The sequence below is a fragment of the Babylonia areolata genome, chromosome 21 (genome assembly GCF_041734735.1).
Source record: "Babylonia areolata isolate BAREFJ2019XMU chromosome 21, ASM4173473v1, whole genome shotgun sequence".
Lineage (NCBI taxonomy): Eukaryota > Metazoa > Mollusca > Gastropoda > Neogastropoda > Buccinidae > Babylonia > Babylonia areolata.
The window spans coordinates 54673281-54682239 of NC_134896.1; positions in this window are offsets into that span (position 1 = coordinate 54673281).

Genomic DNA, 8959 nt, shown 5'->3' on the forward strand with positions numbered 1-8959 from the left:
AGGGAAAATCACTGAAAAGAAAGGAAACAAACATTTAGATTTGTTTGATTATCCAACATAAACATAAAAGATTGGCATGTATAAAACACGCTCGACATTCAGACATTAAAGAAATATTTGTAATTACTATCTTATAAGACCGCCAGTTTGCTTTGAAGTCCTGTATGTTGCATTCTATGTTTGCATTGTGTTCTTCTATTGTATAACACCAGGAAATGTGTCTTTCAAAAGCTGCTAAATTGGGTCTGCATTAATTTTGTCAAATTCACATTACAGATGTATATTTTTTCCAAGAAGTATCAGCAGGTCAAAAACTGTGTCCGTGCTTACCTTTTGAGCAATGCAAAGCAATACCATGCTTTCAGTTATTTAAATGTTGGTGCATGTTACATATTTTACCCTCAGTAATTCTTCAAACCAAAAGTGTTTTGAATGTTTGCATCTCCAGAATATGTGCTCAATGTTGTCCTTTTCATCCCTACAAAAATCGCAATAATTATTATCTACAGCCCCATCTCTTCCAGGACACTATTTGTTCCAAGGATTCTATGTAACATACGCGGCTGGAGCTATTTCAGCTCGGTGTCTTGAATTTTGTTTATTTTGTTACATTTTTGATATCATGTAAATTCCATATTTTCGTTAGAATGAGTGTCTTGCAATCGCAGGTTTCCAGCCAAAAACACTGCTTTTCTAGTGTGTGCAGTTTTGTTGTTACTGCAGCTGCTTTCAGTCTGCTGCTAAAGAATCTTGAAGAATGGAGGTAGGTCAGCTGCAGCAGATTATTTCTCATTCCTTTTTTCTCCTCAAACCCCAAACATGTTTCAGTTATGAATGAAATAATGAACTGCACTGATGAGATCTGTTTAGTTTTGCATTGTGCATGCTGCTGTCACAAAAAAAGGAAATAAATACAATGAGAACGAAGATTTGACTTGGGAGTCAAATTTTAGATAACGGATGCTCTCTCTCTTTGTCTCTGTGTTCCACACACATCTCTCTTTCCCTCTCTCTCTTTCTGTGTCTGTCTATTTGTCCCTCTCCTCCCCTCTCCTTTGTGGCAGTATCCTTGTTTCTCCTCCTGCCAAAAGTCAATCTTCAGGTTTAAAACTTCACAGATTAGGTAACACTGATGGAACAACAAAACGAAATACTAGAGAGAGAGGGAGAGCGCAGACACATACACACAAACGTGTGCACACGTTCCACAAACACACACACACACACACACACACACACACACACACACACCACAGCACACAGCACACCTCATAGCTTTCACACGTAATGAAATGAAATGAAATTATGGTGCTTAGAGCCTCGCCGACCACTAAGGCCATCTCAAGGCTATCGCCGCGTCAATTACTACTACAAGGCTAAAAAAAAACCAACCAATTAAAACGAGTCACCACTTCAAACTTTCCACTCCAAAGTTTAAAAAAAAACTTCCATAGTTTAAAACCTTCAAATCTGGTTAAAAAGGTTAAAAAGGTGCATGCAAACACACATACGAACGCATGCGCCACACACACGCGTGTGGGCGCACACACGCACGCACACACACACACACACACACACACACACAAACACAAGCTCGAATGGACACAAATAAAATACATTCCAACAATCCACACATGCTCGCGCGTTCGCGCACAACGCCAGGTGGTAACAGAGCATGTCTGTGGTCTGAAATAAACTGCAGCCAGCTGTTCACTGCCCTGTGGCCTCACTCACCACATCGTCCCATCCTCCACGTCAGCAATGCACGCGACCTCTGGTTCTAGCGGAAACAGGCGGCACGACTGTGCGCGCAATTAGCGGGCAGAGTTTCACTCTCCCTTATGACGTCACAACTATTTAACGAATCTGCAACACACGGCACTTTCCAGTGAGACAGTGGAACGAACGGGTGTGGACTGAGATACAGTTGACCTGAACTGGATATAACTGAAACATTGGTGGATATGGGTAATTTCTCTCTGTCTGTCTCTGTCACTGTCTCTTTATCTGTCTCTGTGTATCTCTGTCTCTCTCTCTCTCATTGGGGAACTATTGAAGTATGGATGTAAAACTGAATTGATTTTAGATTTCTTTGTAACGTTTTTCAACGCTGTTTTCGATAAAGGAATTTATCCCCAAAACTGGACTGAGTCTATTGTTCTCCCTCTGTATAAGAAAGGAAATGTAAACAAACCGAGTAATTACCGAGGTATCTCTATTTGCGACGCAGCTAGTAAGATATATAGCACAATTATTAATCACAGACTGCAAGATTGGGTTGAAAATAATATTACTGGAGAATATCAAGATGGATTCAAACGCAATTATTCTACTGTAGATCATATGTTTTCTTTGATGGCATTTATACAAAAACAATTTTCATTTAACCATAAACTATATGTTGCTTTCATTGATTTTGAAAAAGCTTTTGATTCCATAAGTAGAAGTATATTATGGCCTATTCTGTTAAAATATGGAGTGAGAGGGAAATTAAATGTATAATGAGTATGTATGATTGTGTGAAGATTAGAGTTAGTTGTGGGGGAAGGATGACTGGCTATATACAGTGCACAAGCGGTGTAAAACAAGGTGACGTTTGTAGTCCTATTTTGTTTTCTCTCTTTATTAATGAATTGACCCATGAAGTTGTGAATAATGGTAGACATGGTGCACAATTCACTACTGATCTTTTACAGTTGTTCATTCTGCTTTTGGCAGATGGTGGTGTTTTAATGTCTGGAACAGTAACTGGTCTTCAAACACAACTTAATAGTCTACATAGAGCAGCTACAGCTCTGCAGTTAAATGTGAATATGTCCAAAAGTAACATCATTGTATTTAGAAAGGGTGGGTATTTGGGAGCGAGAGAACATTGGGTCTATGAAGGAGTGAAATGAAATTATGGTGCTTAGAGCCTCGCCGACCACTAAGGCCATCTCAAGGCTATCATGAAATGAAATGAAATTATGGTGCTTAGAGCCTCGCCGACCACTAAGGCCATCTCAAGGCTATCGCCGCGTCAATTACTACTACAAGGCTAAAAAAAACAACCAATTAAAACGAGTCACCACTTCAAACTTTCCACTCCAAAGTTTAAAAAAAAACTTCCATAGTTTAAAACCTTCAAATCTGGTTAAAAAGGTTCACTTCTTTTAAGAAGTCCATCAGCGCCCACGGAGGGACATCACGAAACAAAGTCTTCAAAGAAACCGCCGTGTAATGTCTGCGTCTAACGTCATGCAGATCCCAACAGTCAAGGAGCACGTGTTTCACGGTGAGAGGCTCGTCACAGGGAACGCATCGAGGGGCCTCCTCCCCCTTCAACAAGTAAGAATGAGTAAAAAAAGTGTGCCCCGTACGCAGTCTGCACAGCACAGATTCCTCCTTTCTGTTCTTCACCCCCGAAGGGAGGGTCTCCCCCAGGTCCGGACGGATCTGGAAGAGCTTGTTGTCTATCTGGGTGTTCCATTTCTCTTGCCAAAGATCTTTAACGTAAGAATTGACCTTCCGCTTCATGTCTGTATAGGGTACCAAGGATCTGGACAATTCTTTCTTTACAGCGTTCCTGGCCAGCAGGTCCGCCCTTTCGTTACCACGAATGCCAACATGTCCGGGAACCCAGGCCAACACAACCTCGTATCCTTTCTTCGTTGCGAGAGTAAAAGTTTCATAAAATTCCAGCAGTTTGGGATGAGTGATATTCCTGCAGGCGATCGCCTCCAGGGCTGATAAGGAGTCGGAAAAGATCATGAATCTCTTCTGTTTGGAAGAGAGAACCATTTTTAACCCCAGGACCAGTGCAGTCAGTTCCGCGGTGTATACCGAGCTGTCAGACAGGATGTGTTCTGTTGAGGGCCGGTCAGGAAAGGCGGGACAGAACGCAGATGCGGCGACTCCGTCCTCTGACTTGGAACCGTCAGTGAAGATGCCTTGAAAGGTGGGGAATTTGTGGCACAGTTCCGAAAAGTAGGTTCTGTAGGCCAGAGAACTGGTGGTGTCCTTACGGTACGAGGCCAGATCAAATCGGACCTCAGGTGTTGTAAAGGTCCACGGGGGGCTGTCAGGGAACTTAGAGAAATCTGAGATGCCACCGACATCCAGATCGGCATTTTCCAAGTGCGGCTGAATGCGGAGTCCGAGAGGAGGTATGCAGTTTGGGTTGTCTGTAAATTTCTTATCGAAAGGGTTGTTGAATACAGCATCGTAAGCAGGGTTTGTAGGTTCCGAAAACAATTTCAAATAATAGTTCAGGGTCAGCTTCAGTCTGCGGTTGGAAAGAGGCGGTTCCCCCGCCTCTGCATACAGGCTGTGCACAGGGGTGGTGCGGAAAGCACCCAAGCTGAGACGGAGCCCTTGGTGGTGTACAGGGTCCAACAGTTTCAGGTAGGACGGTCTGGCCGAGCCGTATACAACACTTCCATAATCCAGTTTGGACCGGACCAGGGCTCTGTAGAGGTGCAAGAGAGTCCTCTTATCAGCACCCCAGTTCGTGTGTGCCACAACTCGGATGATGTTCAGGGCTTTTAGGCAAGATATTTTCAGCTGTTTAATGTGGCTGAGAAAATTCAGCTTCTGATCGAAGACGACCCCTAGAAATCTGGCTTCCTTGACCGCCGGGATGGTGGATGTTCCCAGACGGATTTCAGGGTCCTGATAGAATTGGCGAAAATTATGAAAGTGGATGCATTCAGTTTTGGAGGACGAAAATGTGAAGCCATTCTCCTCTGCCCAACACTGGATTTTGTTGACGCAGAGCTGAAGCCGTCGCTGGATGCTGGCGTACGTGCTGCCGGTTGCATATAAAGCAAAATCATCCACGAACAGCGAGCTGTCCGATCCTTTCTGAACGGATTGAACGATGTCATTAATTTTGATGCTGAACAGAGCAGGCGACAGGATGCTCCCCTGCGGGACACCCAGCTCCTGCTCGTGAATGTCGGACAGGGTGGTGCCGACTCTCACCTGGAATTGTCTGTCTTGTAAAAAATTGTGGATAAACTGAGGCAGGTGTCCTCGGAAGCCGAGCTTGTGCAAGTCGGAAAGAATACCAAATTTCCACGTGGTATCGTAAGCTTTCTCCAGGTCAAAAAATATGGCCACCACATGTTGTTTGTTGACGAAAGCATTTCTTATCGTGGTTTCCAGACGAACCAGATGGTCAACGGTAGAGCGATGCTTGCGGAAACCGCACTGTTCCTTCGCCAGAAGGCCGTCGGTCTCTAGTTTCCACATCAGTCTACCGTTGACCATCTTCTCCATCAGTTTGCAGACGCAGCTGGTCAGTGCAATTGGGCGGTAGTTGGAGGGGTTCGAGGGGTCTTTTCCCGGTTTCGGCAGCGGGATTATGAGGGCTTTCCGCCAGGAGGGTGGAAAGAAGCCTGTGACCCAGATGTGGTTATAAACTTTAAGCAGGGTGTCCAGACAGGTTTGGGGAAGGTGCTTTAGGAGTTTATAATGGACTTCGTCCATTCCTGGACAGGAATCCGTACAGGTCTGAAGGGCAGATTTAAGTTCGTTCATTGTGAAAGGAAGGTTGTAATTCTCTGTGTTGTCGGAAAAGAAGTTACATGGTGTTTTTTCTGACAGGTTTTTGGTTTTAAGAAAGCGAGCAGATTTGTTAGCAGATCTCGAGTTCTGTTCTATTGTGGAGGCAAGCAAATTGGCAACTGCTTTCTTCTCTGTGACCAGAGCGTCTGAAAGTTTAAGATGGTGGAAGGTCGGGCATGCGTTTTTGCCCTTAATTCTTTTTAAAACCCTCCACACTTTCTTCTTGGGTGTGTTGGAGGTTAAGGAAGAGCAGAAATCTCTCCAAGACTTCCTCTGGCTCTTTTTAAAAACATACCTGGCTTTCGCCCTCAGCTGTTGATGGGTTCGAACGCTATCGGACTCCGGTCTCCGAAAGACGCGTCGCTGCGCTCTCTTCCGAGACTTGCGGGCCTCCCGACATTCCGCGTTGAACCAGGGCGTTCTAGGGACCTGAGGCTTGGAGGTAGACGATGGGACTGCTGCTTTGGCGCAATCTAAAACGATCCGAGTCAGAGCGTCAGCAGGGTCCTTGCTTTTCAATACTGTTTCTTCCTGCAGCTCAGCTCTTATCTTGGTGGTAAAAAAACTCCAGTCTGCTTTGTCGTAGTACAGGCGGTCAGGCAGAGAGTCACCTTCTCCATCTGTGGGGCGGAGGACGACAGGAAAGTGGTCACTCCCGTGCAGATCGTCGTGCACTTTCCACTCGTAGTCCAGGACCAACGATGGATCGCAGACCGACAGATCTAAACACGAGAGCTTTCCAGAGGACAGATGCAGGTAAGTGGGGGACTTGTCGTTAAGACAGCACAAGTCCATGTCAGAGAGAAGGTTTTCTAAGAGAAGACCTCGGGCTGATGTCATCTCACTTCCCCAGAGCGGGGAGTGTCCGTTGAAGTCGCCCAACAGTAAAAACGGACGTGGGAGCTGGTCGACCAGGTTCATGAGGTCCTGCCTCAGAACACGGACGGAAGGGGGAAGGTAGAGAGAGCAGACAGTGATGGTTTTCTCGAGTGTGACTCTGACTGCCACCGCCTGTAAAGGGGTGCTTAAAAGAACTGTACTGTATAAAAGGGACTTTCGAATAAAAAGAGCGACACCTCCCGTCAACCCCTCTTGCTTCGGTTGAGCGGGTTTAAAAACGGAGTTAAAACCAGAGAGAGATAAAACCTTGCCATCTCTTTGCAGAGTCTCCTGCAGTGCCAGCACTGAAGGTTTCAAAGCACGACAAAGCAGCTGGAGTTCCTGGAAGTTGGCATGGAATCCCCGGATATTCCAGTGGATCACTGCCATTAAAAAGGTTTTTTTTTAAAAAAAAAATTAAAGCAGCAGCCTATTCCATCGCTACCCCCTGCTCCTCCACTTGCGGTGGCTCAAGGTCCGCCAGGATGGAATATTTGTTCTTTGACATAAATTTTTCAGGTTCCGACCGGGTCGGAATATCCACCACCTCGGCCCCTCCCGATCCCGCCGTGGCCGCAGCCCTCCCCTCCTTGAGTTTTGGAGGTGCGGGGGGCTTCCGGCCACTTCCGCCAGCCCGAGGGCCAGGCAGACGAGAGGCGGGGCGAGGGGGCCCGGGGGGTGGGGTGGGGCGGGAGGCGGACAACGTGCCTCCGCCCGAGGCTTTTCTCTCCCGCCCAGCAGCCCCTGAGGACTGCCGCGCAGGATGGGAAGGGGTGGACACAGCGCCTCCACCCAAGGCCGACGGTTCCGACGAGGCGGTTAAGTCGTCCGTCTGCGTTCCTGTGGACGTCGTCTGGACTGCGACGTCCACCGTCCCGGATCTGACGACAGAGGCATACGACGTCCTAGGCGACGCGGCCTCCACCTGTTTCCTTGCCTCAAAGAAGGAAATTTTCTGTTCTGTCTTGACTTTCTGAATTTGTTTTTCTTTCTTCCAGGCGGGGCAGTCCTTCGATGAGGACGGGTGGCCACCTCCGCAGTTCGCACACAGGGCTGCACTGACGCAATCGCCCTGGTGCGCCGCCTTCGAACAGGTGCCACACGCCTCTTCCTCCTTACATCTGTCTCTCACGTGTCCGAATTTCTGACACTTAAAGCATCTCAGAGGGGACGGTACGTACAGGCTGACATTAACTAGCAGGTATCCGACCCGAATGTCCTTGGGGAAATGAAATGAAATGAAATTATGGTGCTTAGAGCCTCGCCGACCACTAAGGCCATCTCAAGGCTATCGCCGCGTCAATTACTACTACAAGGCTAAAAAAAACAACCAATTAAAACGAGTCACCACTTCAAACTTTCCACTCCAAAGTTTAAAAAAAAACTTCCATAGTTTAAAACCTTCAAATCTGGTTAAAAAGGTTCACTTCTTTTAAGAAGTCCATCAGCGCCCACGGAGGGACATCACGAAACAAAGTCTTCAAAGAAACCGCCGTGTAATGTCTGCGTCTAACGTCATGCAGATCCCAACAGTCAAGGAGCACGTGTTTCACGGTGAGAGGCTCGTCACAGGGAACGCATCGAGGGGCCTCCTCCCCCTTCAACAAGTAAGAATGAGTAAAAAAAGTGTGCCCCGTACGCAGTCTGCACAGCACAGATTCCTCCTTTCTGTTCTTCACCCCCGAAGGGAGGGTCTCCCCCAGGTCCGGACGGATCTGGAAGAGCTTGTTGTCTATCTGGGTGTTCCATTTCTCTTGCCAAAGATCTTTAACGTAAGAATTGACCTTCCGCTTCATGTCTGTATAGGGTACCAAGGATCTGGACAATTCTTTCTTTACAGCGTTCCTGGCCAGCAGGTCCGCCCTTTCGTTACCACGAATGCCAACATGTCCGGGAACCCAGGCCAACACAACCTCGTATCCTTTCTTCGTTGCGAGAGTAAAAGTTTCATAAAATTCCAGCAGTTTGGGATGAGTGATATTCCTGCAGGCGATCGCCTCCAGGGCTGACAAGGAGTCGGAAAAGATCATGAATCTCTTCTGTTTGGAAGAGAGAACCATTTTTAACCCCAGGACCAGTGCAGTCAGTTCCGCGGTGTATACCGAGCTGTCAGACAGGATGTGTTCTGTTGAGGGCCGGTCAGGAAAGGCGGGACAGAACGCAGATGCGGCGACTCCGTCCTCTGACTTGGAACCGTCAGTGAAGATGCCTTGAAAGGTGGGGAATTTGTGGCACAGTTCCGAAAAGTAGGTTCTGTAGGCCAGAGAACTGGTGGTGTCCTTACGGTACGAGGCCAGATCAAATCGGACCTCAGGTGTTGTAAAGGTCCACGGGGGGCTGTCAGGGAACTTAGAGAAATCTGAGATGCCACCGACATCCAGATCGGCATTTTCCAAGTGCGGCTGAATGCGGAGTCCGAGAGGAGGTATGCAGTTTGGGTTGTCTGTAAATTTCTTATCGAAAGGGTTGTTGAATACAGCATCGTAAGCAGGGTTTGTAGGTTCCGAAAACAATTTCAAATAATAGTTCAGGG